Here is an 18,367-nt window from a genome sequence, read left to right on the forward strand (position 1 = left end):
AAAAATTAAGAAGGAAACTGGCAACTTATACAAAGAGAAGAGGCAGTGAGGAAAACACAAGCCACCCTCGAACTTGGCTACCATTCAGAATTTCTGGTATTCAAAAAAGGGAAACATAATTCAAAATATTTTCCCTAAATATTTTAGCCCAGAGTAGAAATACATGTAGGCAAAGTTCAGCTCACTGGAACCTACAACAACGTGCTTACTTAAGCGAAGGTATAAACAGACCACAGATACTATAATGCATCCTTTACTTTAAACTAGTTAATGTGAGCAAGTTTCATTTCACATGAATTGCTCAGTACCAATTTAGGAAATATATCCTTCTTGATTGGTAAAAATAGCTCACTGATAACTAGATTCAACAAAATTTAGTGTTAAATAATTAACCTATTTCCTTCAGGAAATGCTTTTGAGTAATCTGAGTTAAGTATTTCCTCTATCTGATCTATTTCTTTTCACAGAGAAAAGTAGTATTATTTGCACATGAGCTACTTTTACTCCTCTGGAGAAATCTGACTGTGAGCTCAGGGTAAGAGTTGTCTACTGCACAGTAGGGAAAAAAAAGATTCACTTCACAGCAAAGATCAGAATCTTTTTTTTGAGGGGCATGGTGAGCTGGGGGACAAGGGAAATGCCTTTGTTTAGAGACAGACCACTGTAATCCATCCTGAAGCTGAAAGATGAAGACCTTGTGAAGAAATGTGGAAGGACACACTGACACACAAATGTGTTCACTCTGCAAAAACAGAAAGAAGGAAAGAAAAAATAATTTAACTGCCCTATAAAGAGAATGGACAGAAAATTGGTAATAAGGGAGAGTGAAGGAAAGTTAGGGAAGGGAGGAGAAACAGTGAAAGGGAACTTGGATGCGGTGGGCAGAATAGCAGGTTTCTGGAGCTTACAATGAAGGATGATAAGAAAAAAAGTAAAGTTTAAAAAAGTTACAAAGTTTAAAATAGTTTAAAAATTAAAAAATGAAGTTAAAAAAATAATTTTTTTATAGTGGCATGGAAGATTTTAAAATGATGGAGGTTTTTTATTTCAAAATTCAAGTTGTTTGAGTTTCTCCTCCATGCTCCAAACAACAGTAAGAATTGCTTGTGTAATTGGTTTTGGGGGACACCACAGAGAGGGGTGAGCAATGCAGTTAGGCTGGCCAGGAGCAGAATGCTTTTGTGGAAGGCAAGACAGAAGAGAGATCAACAGTTTCATGAGGACAGAAACTCAAAGCCAGAAATTATCTTAAAAAGCTTAGTGTGGTGGGCAGAAAAATGTTCCCCCCAATATGTCTATGTCCTTATCACCAGAAAATAGGAAGAGGTCAGTTTCCCTTGCAAAGGGGGTCTATGGTTTCAGATGCGGTTAAAGTTGCTAACCAGCCTTCTCTAAGAGAGACGAGCTGGATTATAGAGGTGAGCCCATTGTAATCACCAGGGTCATTAAAGTAGGAAGAGGGAGACAGAAGAGGGGAGAGAGGAGAGGAGATTTGACCACAGGATCAGAGTCAGAGGCACACAACCATGCTGACCATGAAAGAAGGAAAAGAGGTCACAGGCCAAGAGACGTAGGTGGCCTCTGGAAGCCAGAAAAGTCAAAGATACAGTCTCCCCTGAGGCCTTCAGAAACAGCCGTGCCAATATTTTGACTTCAGCAGGCTCCTGCGTTCAAGAACACTAAAAGGTTAAATTTGTGTTGTTTAGTGGAGACTATTTCTTTTTTCTTCCTACTACCATGTCATTTGGGGATACTTGTTACAACAGAAAGCGAATACACTAAGCTCCTTGAAATGTTCAGAAATTGCAGATAACACTGGGCTGTCCACTTTGATATGGGATTGGGCTTATGTGAAAATCCAAAGGACAGTATGACCTTTGCTAACATCTGCTTTTCTCATTTTAGGAAGAGAACAGTATGTCAAAACCTCTGTAGTTATTATTTTAGACAAGTGTCTCTTAAAACATTATGTAACCCTTTGCCTTAGGACCCCAAGAGAGTCTCTGTTCTTAGAAGAACATGGATTCCGTGAGATAGGGTCTTACATCTGAGTCCCCCAGTGGTCTCTTATTGGCAATGAGAACTTGGGCAAATCATTTACCTTCTTTAAGCCACAGGATCTTCATTTGAAAAGGAAGATAAGAATAAGGATTGTTTGGGTGATTAAATTCTACTCACAAACACACGCACACACACATATATGTACAACATTTAATACAGTGACTAACACATACTAGGCACTCAACAAATTCCTGTTATGGATTTTTAAATGCATGTATAAAAGGAGGAGAAAGTTGCGGGAAGTTGTGGGAAAACTTAGTTCACGGCCCCAAAAAGGGCCATCTCTCAACGGGCTCTGATCAGTCAGTCCCCAGTGATGGGCTAATAAGCAGAAACTATAGCACTTGAGGATTTAATTTAAACATAAAAAGGGAGGAATTTAAACATAATTATTAAACAGGAGGTATGTTTACACTGTTGGCTGGATCATCTTATCTGGAGAGCTTTAATAAGCAGAGAGTCTCCCCTGTTTTAGAGATGGGCATGCAGGAAAATTACTTGGATGGGTGGGCCGTTCTCACCCCAAGATCACATGACTTAGTACTCACGGAATTAACACCTCTTGTATGTTTTTCCAGATGGACTGTCCTCCCATGATTATTGTCAGCTGCATCATCAGTTCAAGGAGACAGCCACCTGGGTCACACTGGAATATTAGACAGAAAATCTCATTTAAATTTTAGATAGCTCTAACATGAAATAAAGTCATTATTTTATGCCTAAAAAAATCTAAGGAACAGAGAGTAAAGACACTCTTCATTGGGCAACTAAGAGAAAACATGAAACAGGTTAGACTGTCAGAACACAAAGCTGTATTCACACGTCTTCATTTCTGTATTTTCACAGCCAATACACCAGATCTCCAGGATAAGTCACAAATATGCCTTTAAAGAATGTGATGTAGAAACACGAGGAGTAGTATTTGACAAACTGGAAGAAGAACACCTTCATGGCTAGGTTGTTCTCATAGTCAGTCTGGTCCTTGGGATCTCTGCAGCTAGAATAAAGAAAAGTTAAGTCTGTAAAACTGTGAACAGCCTTGAGACCCTAATCAAAGCCATGGACACATGAGTTAACACGCTAAATATGTATATATATTTATATATATATATATATACACAATTCACACTTTTTTCCATATAAGCTGTTTTGAATTCCTTAACATAGCTACTATATTAATTCCAACTGTACACACTGTTGTAAGAGTTTCTCCCACTATGAATGCAATATCACACAAGGCAAAAAAAAAAAAGTCACCCGTTCCTTAAAATTTATAAGCACAACAGTATCCAATGGGCAAGAACTGTCCTCTGTCAGGTGAAAGTTGAAAGAAAGCTACTTCTAAACATCCTGCTAAATGAAATTCTCTTGTCTCCCTGAACAGCAGGAAGGTAGGACTATTGAAGAAAACAAACAAAACACGGGGCAACTTGCTAGAAGAATTTGGGGAACATAAAACATCCTCCTAGTTCAAAATTTGAATTGGTCTTAGTGTTTTCAGAAGATGACCACTGAGCAGACAACTGGGAGAATAACCCAGCCACATGCAGTGTGTGGGAAGCAGTTAAATTGGGCCGCTAATCTGCTGGCTGGGATACAAGCCAGAGAGAAGAAACATTTGTTATAGAAGCCACAGCTGATGAGAATGGAGCTACACTAACAGGAACAGCATGGGGGGAGGACACATAACAGTGTGATTATTTGTCCTCTCCGTAACGCACAGCAAATTTGCCACTGGAACCACGACCCTCTTCCACTTATTTGCAATAGAGAGACTATTTACTTTCAACAATAGGGTACATGATCTAATGTAATTGAAATTATTATTAAGCACTGACATATTTACACAGAGCTTGGACATTCTAAAGCTTTCTTTATCCCTTTTACTAATGCAAAGCTGCAGCTAATTCACTTCTCATATAGGCTAGAGAAAATACGTTTACACTTGAAGTTTTCTAAAGACTGTAATGTACTGGAATTGAAGTGCCTAAAAGATAAAGTCTCTGTTTTGACCTGGTTTTAAAACTGGTGTAGAAATGACCTCAGCTGCAGAAGGAGCTTAACAGACTCAGTCATCTTGATTGCCACTTTCTCATATATGTCGTTCAGGGTCACGATGATGATAAAACTGATGAGGGAAGCAGTGATGGGCGTGGCCCACCTGCACAGTCAGGTACTTCTGGATTGGGTCTCTTCCATTCAGGTTCTAGGGAAGTTCTGCTGAAAATACAATGAACACTGAAAGTCCGTAGACAATGATCCCAATAACTGAAGCAATGGTCAACAAGACCTGACAACCCAAAAACCTACCAGCATAAGGCTCACTAATGATCGTATTTTTACACAGAAAACTTGCCCCCAATCCACGCTTAAACAGAAAACATGCACGTGCTGTAAACCTCACATAAACGTGAAAAGTGATGTAAATCGCATGTAAATGCCACAAGAGACATGAATATCAGGCATGTTAAATTTTAGGGGAGGAGGAATGAAGGATGTCAAAAAGAATGAGTGCATCCACTAATGTAACATGCTGACAGCAGGAGCAGCTGTGTGCAGGGCATAGGGAATATATGGGAACTCCACTTTCTGTGAATTTTTCTGTAAACCTAAAACTGCACTAAAGAAGGAAGCCTGTTAAGTATATCATTAAATGGCTGAAAATGGAGTAACTGGTGGCATGTTTTTTGGAGACAATTCTGTGATAGCAGAACCAATGAAAGTATCCCTTCTACATCTATAGAATTACTTAGGTTATGAACTAGTTGTAACCCATGAAGGGGATATGCTTCCTTTCAAGGGAGAACCTATCACTGATTCAGGGGTCAGCAGGTGCTAGCTGTCATCTTCATTCTTAATAGGACAAGTGAAGCTGTGGACATGCCCTGAGGGAAATAGTGGAAGTGACAGCAGGTCTCTGCTGATGAAAGCTTCACATGCTTTTCATACTCCTTGAGATCTTAAAATGGCAGGTATTCCTACTCCCTGCATTTGCACAAGATTCATGTCCCTGATCCATTGTAGTTCTGACTGTGTGGACCCAAGGACAACGGGAGTGTCTGAAGCATAATTTGCACGTGGCTGGTAGGGCTTCAGTTCCTCACTAGGCAGGTATTTTTCTGCCCACTGAAGAATGCACATTAAAGGTCCCATTTTTAAACTGTTTTCCTTCCATCTACCTTCTTGGTCATAGTCCAGAAGCATGTACTCAGGGTCCCTGGCTGCTCCTGATGGCTGCCCCAGAGAGAAAGCTACAAAGAATGTGAATTTCAAGACTAAGTGAACCACATCATGTTATTTACAGTAACAGCGGGAAGCTGGCTTGCACCTGCAAGGGAGAGCAGATGGAGTGTTTACAAGCCCCTCCTGGAGCCACACTCCTGCATCTGGATCCCAGCTCCGATGCTAGCTGTGGGGCCTTGTGCAAATTTCTTATCTTCTAGGGGCTTCAATCTCCTCACCCATATAATGGGGGGATAATAATAGCAATTTATAGGACTATTGTGATGAGTCAATGATTTACTAATTGTGAAAACAATTAGAACATTAACCACAGGCATGTGAAAAACTCTACCTAAGTATTAGCTATGAATATGGTGACCAAAGTCTTAAAAAGGTGTTTTTCTTAGTTTTTAAGCCATCAGTTTGTAGAGAAAGCATTTTATTTTCTCCTCTACTCTCTTTCATCATCCTTTTCTTCACAGAAAGTCTTCATGATTGTGAAAGGAATAATTTTTTGGTGTGTGTGTGATTAAATGTGAAAATTAGTTAAGGCTGAGAAAAATGTATTATAGAAGGTATATAAAGCCTTTCCCACTTGTACAGCACATATAGGCCATTTAAATGCTATGCATTTTTAAAAAGTCTGCATAATAATTTTTTAATTATTTATTAAGTAATCTTAATAGTTAAGATTCTTTAAATGCTTACTATTGCTTCAGCACTCGTCTGTTTTTCTAAATCCTCACAATCACCCTGTTGGGAAGGTAATATTATATCTCTTTTACAGATGAGGAAATAGAGCCACGTGGAGATGATGCAATTTCCCGAAATGAAGCAACTATTAAGTGAAAGAACAGAAATACTCAAAGAGCCCAAAGACACACTAACTGTATAGCACTGTCTCCAACATGGTCTGTGAAATTAATTGTAATTCATTTCAGAACTTTTACAAACTTGACACATTTCCATTTTTCTTCCAAGCACTTAATGGGTTCAATATTTCTTATGAAACAGGAAAGCTTTCCATTCTCCTTCCTCAAGTTTCTTCATATTTATCATCTTTTCTGATCATAACTTTAACATTTGCTCATTAAAGAAAATTTGAAAGTACTCAGTAGTGGACAGAACTGTTGTCCTGGATCTGTCCCCAGTCTTAGAAGGGGACCCAGATTTTGCTTTAGGATAAATAACCTCCCTTTTGTTTTTAGTCCTTTGATTTAAGCTCGATTAACCCAGTCTTTCTGAAGCACCAGAGGTAGATCTCAGTTGGCTTAAGACAAATAATACCCCTCATTGTATTGGCCTCGCACATGATTGGAGAATTGGCAAATAACCCAGTAAGAGCCACTATTATGTGAGGAGATACGTGCTTGTGCCCATGTGAATGATAAGCTTCCTCTATCAAGAGAGGAAGCTGCCAAAAGAGACCTCTCTTGGTTTGGATGGATGATCTGGGATGCTGAGTGCCTAGAAGCAGCATGCTGAGACATCATTGGACACAGGACAAGACCAGCCCTTGACATCATCTGGGCTACAGTATCTCTCCTTGACTGAAGCCAGACCTCAGATCTGAGGTTTTCATTTACAGGAACCAATAAATCCCATGCATCCCCATTTTTTGGGTGTTGTTTAAACACATTGGAAATTGATTTTGTCACCTACAATGAAAAGACTCCAACTCTGAAAATGAATAAAAAATAAAATAAGAAAAATGCTTCTACCTATAGACATAATTCCTTCAGAAGGGTTCATTGTTTGTATATTACAAATCATTTTATATATTAATTTTATTCTCAAGCCTATCGTAAGCATAACATTTTTACATGTCATAAAATATTTTCATGGACACACTTTTTCATGGCTGCGTATTGTTCTACTTTGTGAAGGTTTGGAAGAATATTTTGGCTGAGATTTTATATATATATATATATATATATATACATATAAAAGTATGTCTGTGACTTGCATCCATACTGACTTTTCCCTGCCATTTTGAAATACTTCCTGATTAAAAGTTTTTCAAATCTGAATTAGTGGATTAAAGCATAGGAATATTTTTGACTCTTGATATCAACTGCCAGACTGCTTTCTAAGAAGGTTTGAGGAGTACACCAGAAATTAACACAGCATTGTAAATCAACCATACTTCACAAAAAATATCCAGTAACCTAGGCATGGGATTGGTGATCACTGGCATTTCATCCTCATAAACAGAGCTGTGTCACTTGAGAGGTGGAAAACTACTTCATTTTGATGTGCACTGAGTGAATTACCATTGGAGTGTGACATCTATTTTTTCTTTGTGAATGTGTGTTCCTTTTCTCTGCCTTCTACGCTCCTGAGATTTTTTGATGTTACCTTTGAAGTGATCTGAACTCTCTATGTATTGAAGGAATTAGCCCCTTGTTGGATTTGTAAACAAATAACATCCTCTGGTGTTTTGTTTAAAATTAGGATGCTTCTGATGCATGGGAATCTTTGTATACTTTCCTCAGAAACTTACTGCTCATCTAGAGTTTGTGTAAACATCCATATTTATTTCTAGTTTTTTTCTAATTGTGTTACTTTTTAAATGTTTCTGGAATTTATCACAATATATGTTTCACTGTATGATTTCAATCTTTTCTTTTCCCCCCAAGTAGCTAACGAGTGTTCCATTCACTGAATAACCTTTATTTATCTCCCTGATTTGTAATGCCTTCCATCTCTTATATTAAATTATTATTGATATCAGAGCCCATATCTGGACTTCCTGTCCTATTTTCTAATCTGGCTATTCTTGAACTACTAAAAGTCTCATTATCTTATTAATTATTATATTACTAATATGATTTTATTCACAATAAACCCCAAATCAATTTTATAACTTCTGATATTTTGGAGATATGATCTTTTAATCTAGAATCATGTGATTAAAGCTTCTTTTATATCTTTCAGTAGTTTTTACTTTTATTTTATGATAGTTCCTACTATCCTTTTCTTAGGTTATTCTTAGATATTTTACCTTGGTTGTTACTCTTGGAAAATTTTAGAAATCTTAATGCCTCCATCTGGTCTCTTAATCAGACCCTGGAGAATCCTAAACCACTGATCTGATTTGAACAAATGAGGTGAAAAGAATTGGGGGAAGCACTGTGAGCAGAAGAGACTGTGGAACCTCCAGAGTGGCGCCCTGCATTGGCTCAGATGTTCTCTGGAAAAAGTTTTCTCTATGAGACTTCATAGTTCCCAGCTTGATTTTCAGTTTTCTCAGGATTTCACATTAGATTTTAAAAAGTCTGTGGCAGGTTCTTACCCAGAAAAAGAGCACTTGAACAAAGGGTTATATGTATACACTTTCCCCAGGTGGTAAATGGAACACGCTCTTCTTCCTAATTAAAAAAACAAGTTAAGTCAATCAAGGGATTACACCTATGAAATGACTTTTCTCCTAACTGGTCAATAAATCCTAAACATAATTTAAAAAAAAATAATTTTCAGACATAGCCTCATTATTTGTAATTGCATGGGTTTTTTTCCTGTTTTTTTTTTCTTTTCTTTTCTGTTAACGATATCAAACAAACAACAAAATACGTACAGTGTTCATTTTAATACTATTTTTTGAAAATGCATATGTGAACAGTAAACTGTTTCCCTGCCATTGTCTGAGCTTGGGGATCTGGGTACCTGACGAGGCCAAGCTGTAAAGCTCTACTCCTGAGCTGGCCTTAGATTTCAGAAGTGACGCTAGTGACAGCAGAGTCCGTGCAGGACAGAATGTTTCACAGGTGTCGGCAGATAACTGGTCTCCACTGTGTGTTCCTTTGTTGAGCTTTATGTGTTTATTGGCAACAACTATGAAGTTTTAGAGTTTCCATTTTAGAGTTTATATTTATATTTCATTTTTACAGATGAAATCAGTAAGACTCAAGTTTTACCTGGATAATGAAAGCAGATAAAGTATAATAATAGCTGTCACTAAGTACATGGCCTTTCCTCTGTGCCAGGAAGACTTCCAAGTAGATTCTGCAAATAAATTCAACCCGTCCTTACCATAGTTATGAGGAAGCAACTCTCTTATTCTGATTTTATAGGAAACTATGGTACAGAGAAGTTAAGTTGTCCAAGATCACTCAGGAAGCAAGCTGCTGTGTTCAAATATGAATTTAAGCAACTTCATTTCCAAGCTCTCACTACCACAACGCTGGCCTCTCTAAACAATGGAGCATACTTTCGGAAGTAAAGTAAAATGCTTCAATTAAAAAACTAAACAAAAAAATTAGGCAATTTTTTAAATAAGGAAGAACAATAAAGTGAAATGAGTTTTCATCTTCAATTTTTAAACAAGCATGTTCTAATGAAAATTTAAACTTATTAGCTGGCAATTTTAAATTTAAAATTGGCAGTTTAAATGACCAAAAAACTTTTATTCAGTATTTTTTTGTATACTGCCAATATGATACGTTTTTGTTTTTCAGGACTCAAAAGCATTATGAACATCTAATTTTGTCTAAGTTTCAGCTTTCAACTCTGAATGTACAGTCTTTTACCAACATATGCTTTGACTCACATCTTCATTGGTAAACAATGGGAAATATTCATAATGGGGATTATTAGAAGCTTATTACATTGTAAAAGACAAATGTCACTTTCTATTGGTAGCTGAACCTCATTTCTTTCCATTTATAAAAAGAAGAGTTTGACCTGCTCCCTCCAGAACTTTTCAGTGCCAACATTCTGTAGATCTGTGATTCAATTTATTAAATCTATAGTTGGAGACATTTTCAGATGCTCCTAGTAAAAGCATTTTCTTTCCAAGGGTTATTCATGCTCACAACCTACTGTCCTGCTGCTGCTGCTGACTGCAAGTACCATTAGCTCTAAATTATCTCAGCTGATGGAAAGAAGCAATAACACAGATGACTCAAAAAATCATCTTTTCATAGCTCTGGAATGTTGATACAAAGATATATAGTTTTATTTTTTTAATTTTGCAGCAGGAGAGGCAGCAATAAATTTACATTTTAAGTTATGTAAAATGCCTAGCTCAAACATTGCTCAAACACTGATGGCACCTCAACAAATGTTTCCCTGCTTGTTCTACCCTTTCTCTGACTTTAGGATGAGAGCCATGTTGCTTTGTGCACATCCCAACCGGAAGGGGGAGCAGTGACCGCGACTTAGTTAAAGACAAAGGGGCACCTAGTCTACGATGAAAAGGAGGCGGCAATAATGAAGGCACATGTGAAAAAATGGGAGTCAGCTATAAAAACAAATGTGTCTTTCCTCCTACATCTATGTCATAGCAGCTAATTTATATTTTGCATTTATTTATTGGTGTTATGAAAGGATACAAGTCAATGCCTCTTTTCTCATACACTTATACCAGACCTTTTCTTTTCCCCCTTTTTACTGTTAATATGAATGAAGGACCTCAGTTCTCTTCTGTGTCCACCATTCCAGGGAGTGCTCCTTCACCTTGGCTGCACATTATAATAACAAGAGGAACTTTAAAAACTTCCCTATGCCACAATGTACCCCAGGCCACTAAGTACCATCAGAGTTAGCAGTGATGGAATCCAGGCACCAACATTTTTTAAGGTCCCCTGGAGATTCCAACATGCAGCCAAGGCTGACAAGCCCAGAAGTAAACAGACTAAAGTGAATCTAAACAGCGCCCACTTTTCCTGGGTAATCTCATCTGTCTCCACGTAGGGACACCGCTCCTCCTATTCTGACCGGACTTGTTCTTCCTGCTCAACCGTGTCCCATTTGTACTCAAGTTATGCCTGGTGCCACTTCCAGAGCTCCAGAAGTAAGGTGACTAACAGAGAGAGAGAACAGCAGAATGTGGATCTTCAGTGATGACTGATGCTTCAGAAATCTGTACTTAATATTTATTACCCTTAACACTTTCGTAAACGGTTAATAAAATCACATTTTATTTATAGGCGATACTAAAGAGAAACATGAGTTAATGCCTTTTTTTAAGAAAAAAGAAAATGTAGATTATTTATTGAACTTTTGGAAACAGACTAGCTCTCTAGCTCATGGGAAAGGTATTAACGTGATGGTCAGACACAGGTGACTGTGTCTGATGCTAAAGTATCTGCTACCAGCACATTATGCCCGCTAAAAACACAAATATCAGGGGGATGGGTATAGCTCAGTGGTAGAGCACGTGCTAAGCATGTACAAGTTCCTGGGTTCAAGCCCCAGTACCTCCATTAAAAAAGAAAATTAAAAAAAGTAAAAGTAACTGTCACAATTTAAAAGCATTGCACGGCCCACCCGCCAAAGAGGAGGTCCTTTTCCTCACATACCTCTATCTCTTCTGTCCAACGGACCTGAGGGTGGGGAAGGGGATTAGAATGCTTTAGTAACCCCTCCATTTCTATTTTCCACCACCCCAGTCACACAAAATTAAAATAATATTCTTAAATATGGAAAACTGCCATTTTCCTCAATCTTCGGTAAAGTAATTTTTAGAAATCGTCATTCTGTTTTAAGACTCGTCAATTCAAATAGACAAAAACAACATGAAATGTTTATTGAAAAATGTGGCTTCAGGGTAAATCCCCTAAGCCCTTCTTCCAACCAGACTGTTACTCCTAGGCCATAACTCTAGAGAAATTCCAGAATAACCACTGTTCCCTCCACCATTATACCTGAGTCTCTACCATGCTCTGAGAATAAAGAGAAAAAAGACACAGTCCCTGCTTCCGGGAGCTCCTAGGTGCACAGGACTCATCATGAAATGATGGCTGAGGAGGCGTGTTAAGACGGCTTGGATAACAGTCAGCAGTGGGTGCTCGGTGCAGAGAGCCGGAACTGTAGCCAACGCTCTCCCAGAGGAGGGAACCACTGTGGTGAGTTCTGAGATGCCCTAGAAGTGATCAGGTGAAGTTATAATGTTAAGGCCATTTCTCCCTGGGGAGCTGCACATGCAAAGGAGGGAGGCCAAAGAGAGCCAGGTCACTTCCAGGAACTGCAAATAGTCTAGAAGTGAGAACAGGGTGTGGGAGGCAGGTGAGGCAACCAGGTGGAGAGATCACAGGTGCACATCACACAGGACTCTGTGTGCCTCCAAGGTAAAGGAGACATGCAAAGTGATCTAGAAAGAAAAAAGATAGAGGCAGGGAGACCAATTGGCAGGTTCATGTGAAGGCCTGCTGAGGCCCCGCTAGGAGGAGAGAGAAGAAAACATTTCAGCAGGTGGACGGATTGGCCACAGATGTGATGGAAGGGCAGGAAGAGGTCAAAGATGCCGACCAGCTTTCTGGCTTTGGCAGTGTCCTAAATTATAGTGCCATTTCCTAAAAGAAGGGCAGGAAGAGGAGCAAGTCGTGAGAGGAGACAACTGATTCAGTTCTGGCTGGGTGCCTGTGGGCTCCAGGAGAGATGTCCTATAGGCAAATAAAAGTCTAGAAATCGGGAGAAAATTCTAGGCTGAGCCAAGTAGTTTTCCTGCTTCAAGAGGCTAATGGTTGTGAGTGGACAAGCTCACGAGAAGAGATGTAGAGGGGTAGCACTCACCGTCCTGCACATGGGAAGCATCTGGGAGCCTTTAAAACATAGTGCGCCCCAGCCTGGTGTGGGGCCTTTGTACTGTTTATTGTTTTTTAAATACTTTCCTTTTTTGGGGGGGGTAGTTAGATTTATTTATTTTAATGGAGGTACTTGGAATTGAACCAAGGACCTCTTGCATGCTAAGCAAGTGCTCAGCCACTGAGCCATACCCTCCCCACCATTTTTTTGTTTTTAGACATTAGCTCTACTGAGCAGTCAGGGTTGAGAATCAACCTGTAAAGAGCAGAGAGCCTTGGGGTAGAGATCAAGGAGAAGCTTCCCAGAGCCCTGCAGACCCCAGCAAGGGCAGCCGGAGATGCAGGGAGCCTCGGATGGGCTGTGAAGAACGTGAACTCAACACTCCCCAATGACAAACATGTTTCAAGCACCCACTTCCCAGCAGTGTTTTTTCTGAGTTTACTACTTTTCCAGTAATACTGGGTGAGAATAGAAATAATCTGGACAAAGGGATCAAATTCAAATGCTCGTTCTGACCATTCTTAGCTGCGTGATTACTGATTAAAAGGTTACCGGTCTGCCACGTGTAAACTGGGGGACCTAGAACCGTGCTCGTGGGCTGCTGTGAGCGTAATGAAATGACAACTATAAAGGCACTCCTGACTCTCAGAGGTAATTGCTACTATTGTCCCCATTTGGGACACCAAGAAACAGAGTCACAGAAAGCTTCAAACATTTGCCCAAGATGAAGGTTAGTGTCTGGAATCAAGCCAATGACTTCGTGGATCCAGAGCCCAGGATCTTCTTACGAATAACACGGCACTGCCCAGGTTCCCTGCTCCAAAACCCGCCTCCCTTTGGCTCAGTTCCATGGGCCCTGCGCTGCACAGATGTCGTCACTGCCTGCCTGCCCGCCCGGTGTCTGACCCCGGCACTGCTCCCTCCATCTCACACACCGCTTCCTTGGGCACACCAACCCTCACGAGGCCATTGCTTTGGGTACTCGGATGTTTACACGGAAACGCAGGTGGCAGCCCAGCTTTTTGCTATAGAAGCTGCTGTCAGTGGAGGCAAGGAGCTCACATTTGGTGGCGGAGGTCACTTCTGGTATCCTCCTTGGCTGGAGAGCTGGATGGAATCCAGTTTCCCTCTGCAACTTAGACATCCAGCATGAGAGTTATGTAAGGCCATCTGGCCTCTCAACATAGAAATGATGCCCCCGCAGTCGTACTTAATATTGTAATCTCCTGGCTCCACCAGGGAGCAGAGGCCATGGCCTGTTGTCCAACAAGTTTTGTTTCCTTACACGACAGCTACAATGGGGTGAGTAAACACCGGACCAGAAAATCTACAAAGCCCTCATGTACTATTTCCTGACACTTACAGGTCACCCAAATACCCCAGATCCTCCAAGTAAACAACTAGTAAGAGGAACTGAGCTGGCTCGTCTGTCAGATCCCTGATGGCAGGACGGATTTGTCCTCTCCTGCTCTCGGGATCATCCGTTCTCCTTCTGTGTGCCCTTCCCCGATTGAAGGAGACTGTTCTTTGTTTATGGGCTATGGAGTATTTGTGGCTGTCTGACGAGAACCTTCGAAACTAGAGCTCTTGGTGAGAATGGAAGCATGGCACCCACGTCTCATGAGCTCAGCTACCGAACAGCCTCATCTAGCCAAGACTGTGGCCAACACCAGGGGTCCACGCTGTTGAGTGTTGGGTCAGGAGAGCAATGCCTCCACCACTGAGAAGCTGCCCCACCACTTGTGCCCTTGTCCCCATCCAGGGGGAGGTGACGCATCCATGGGGTGAAAGCCTTGAGGGCACTAGGTGACTGTGGACCAAGCTGTGACTGGCTGGTCCTGCCCCCCAAGTGACCCATGTTACCCTCACATGCAGAAAATCCCCAAAGAGACCCCTGCTTGAGGGAATGGGTCACCTATAAGCCAACTGTCCTCGGGCCACCTAAGAAGCAACACAGTATACACAGTGAGCCACCCACTCACTACAGTATCCAAGGCTCACAGTTCCCTCATGTGACACCATGTACCCCCAGCAAAAAGAAGACCGTTACTTTGTAATTGACTTGAGAATTCTACTGAAAACACTGCCTTCCACCTTCCACTTATGAAGTTCTTTCCACTGTGTCCCCTGCTCTGCAATTGTGCAATCAGTCCAGAGCTCCCTCATGAGAAAGGAAGGAAGGGGCCGGGCAAATCCAATAAAGGAATGGCACAGCCTTTAGCACCAAGATGGTGGAAAAGTCAACTCCCAGTAGATCTTGAGCTTCAATACACACTCACCGAAATACAGCAGGATGTTAAATGGCACTCCCACAGGTCCCAGGACAGGTTCAAGGCTGACCATAAAATGTCAAAGGGTGAGTGGTGGCCCAATTTCTGGGAATCCCAACACCTTTCCCAAAGCAGTTGGAATATTCCTCCCACTTATTAGCATATGAAGATACTGAGTGCATAAAATCTAACAATCCCACACCTCGTGGTTGCTCTCTCTGCTGAGATAGACAGCCCACACACTGTCTGTGGAGTGTGTATCTACTTTTACTTTAAACTGGAGCACCCAACCGCCATGCCTCATGGCCTTTCTGTTGCCTTCTGAAACAGCCCACTCTGTCTATGGTGTATATATCTCTCTGAATAAATGTACTTTTACTGAACTGTGGCTCTCGAATTCGTTGCTGGGCAAACCAAGGACCCACACTTGGTGAGGTGCATCCCAGGGACCCAAATACGACCTGGGATATGGCCATCCTCTCCCCCACATTTTCCTGTATCATACATTCCTTCCCAAAGGATCTCACCTTGTGCACTCCAAAATAGACAGCACTCATGTGTCCTGACCAGGATCTGCTCCTGTGTGTATCATTTCTTATTTCCACTAGAACATCAACTTCAGGAGGACAGGGATTTGGTTCTGTTCACAAAGGAAGCACCAGCACATCACAGGTGCTGGAGAAGTATTAGCTGAATGAATGAGCTGTGGGAAGTCCTGGGATTTCCACCTGGAACTCCTAGCCTCTTGGGTCCCAGCTGACTACAGGTGCTCCCTGCTACTCATGGCTGACCTCTTGCCACCACTCTCTGCTCTGCCATCACCTGAGCTGGGATGAGCTGAGATGGGCACACACCCCGGAGAGCATGGCGCATGGTTCATGCCGTTACAAAACACTCGCCCCTTGACTGATAGAGGTTACTTAGGGTGGACAAACTGAAGGCAGCACCATGTGCACCGCCCTACCCCACAACTCACTTGAAGCACCAGGACTGCACACAGGGGAAACGCTGGCCCTTTGCAACCTAAGGAGAGGGACTATGGGTGAGAAGAGGGTCTCTGTCAACTAACATTCTCTTTACAAGCCCAGTCTTAGGAAAGCTCTTTAAAGATACATTTTGTATCTTCTTTGTGTTTCTGTAATCCCTCTAGATTTTGTCATTTTAATCTACACATCAGAAATACAGATATTCTTGAAATCTCTATTGATTTTCAATGAAGAAAATCCTCAATTTCCTACACTGCTAAGAAAATTACTGCACTTTATTTAAAAAAATCAGCTTCCTTTCATGACTTCCTATCTTCAAACACCTAATTTCACAAGAATCAGTGAAGCAGGACATGAAAACCATGCTGTGCTTTATCACCTACAGGTGGGCAGGGATGAAATGAATGAGTACTGATCTCATGAGATGGGAAGGCTGGGTCTGTATTATTCCAGCTACAGATGGAAGGGTCCGTATCTGTGAGGGTGAGGAAGGACCAAGGATGAGAAACCAACATTTTCTAACCCATTTCTCTTTTTCAGAGTCCCAGACAAAACAGTGTGATTGTATCAACTAAAACAAGAACATCTGCACCCTTCTAAATGCACGCTACAACTTTACTACTACACACGGCACTCTGTCACTGACCTAAAGCTGATGACAGCCAAGAAATTTGCAGGGATCTTGTTCTGTGCTCATCCCTTTTTGTCTTTGGAACCTCAGGATATTTGCCTCCTCTCCCTTAGTGTCATTTTCCTCATCATTCAAATGGGAGTGTAACAGTCATTCATTTGCTCAGGGTCTATTCAACAACTGGAGACGGCTTATGAAAACAACAACAACAAAAAAAGCAAAACAGCAATTCTGATCTGTGCTGTCTTCCTCCTCCTCCCTGAACATGAATGGCATCTTTCACTGAATCCCGAACTTAAGGAGTATTTCTGATGAGGAAGTCACAGGACTGCTGTGTAACAGAGAAATGACCTGGTGAAAAAGAATGAGTTGCCAGCAAATCCTCAAAACCCATAAGGGTGCAAACCCTGGGAGCTACAGGCATGTGTGGGAGTTCCTTGGTTCCCCATTTCACAAATGGGGAGAACTTTGCAGGGTCCATGAAAGACACAGATAGCCCAGTAAAACACACCATGTTTTGGAGTACACCAGGGCCACGTCGCTGCTGACCTGTACTTCTTTGTGTCCCAGAGCAAGAGCCCTGGGCAGGGGTGACTGTGTTTGAGGATGGACAAGAACTTTCGGTTCTGTCTCTATTGCTTTATCTCTTCCTGCAATAAAACAACTGGTAGGACTCTGGTGGGGAGCAATATACCCACATTCTCTGGCAAACCACACACCAGGCAGCTCTAGCTGATCTGAGAGAGGACTCTTCAATGAACATATATACACCAAAGTCAGGCAGAAGGCTGCCTGTGACCTTGGGAATCCAAACAAGCTTGTCCTCTTAATCAGGATATTCGACATCTAAAGAAAGTGTGCACCAGATGAAGACAATGACTTAGACAGCGTTGGTGGTTATGGCCAGCAGTATCTAAGGACAAGTCATGCTCTGGCAGATGGGAGCATTTTGGTTGCATTAAGAGTTTGCTACTGAAGGGCTGGGACATTTCATTGGGCCTTGAAACTCCAGAACTCTTTACTCACAAAGGCAGACAAGTTAGGTAAGCCAGCTCAGCCTTTATTCCAACTTCCTAACCAAAATGCTATGAGGTTGAAAATATATATCTCAGACTCTTCTGCAGCAAGGGTTCCAGATGTGGCTTTAAAAATGCCCATCAGAGATTGAAATTTGCAAATATTAACTACTATATATAAAAATAGCTAAAAAAACTAAATTTCTTCTGTATAGCACAGGGAACTATATTTAATATCTTGTAATAACTTTTAATGAAAAATAATATGGAAAGGAATTCATACATATATATGTGTATATGAATGACCGGAACATTGTGCTGTACATCAGAAATTGACACATTGTAACTGACTATACTTCAATTAAAATATATATATATATAAAATGCCCATCAGCAGCATCTGAGTGTCACTGAAAGCAGAAACCCAGATGAGTAGAGGCAGAGGTGGTTGGAGGAGCTACGTTATTTTGCTGGGATGGATGCAGCTGGCATGGCAGAGATCTAGAAGGAATGCTCACAACAGCCACATACTGATCTGCAAGTGAGTTAGGGTAATAGCTTCCTGAAATCCTCCCCACCCCTCCTGATCAGCCAGGTGTCTGGCGTTTCTCTGGAAATCACTAGGCACAGCCTGGGACTCAAAGGTTAAAATTA

This window comes from Camelus bactrianus, chromosome 4 (assembly GCF_048773025.1).
Source record: "Camelus bactrianus isolate YW-2024 breed Bactrian camel chromosome 4, ASM4877302v1, whole genome shotgun sequence".
Lineage (NCBI taxonomy): Eukaryota > Metazoa > Chordata > Mammalia > Artiodactyla > Camelidae > Camelus > Camelus bactrianus.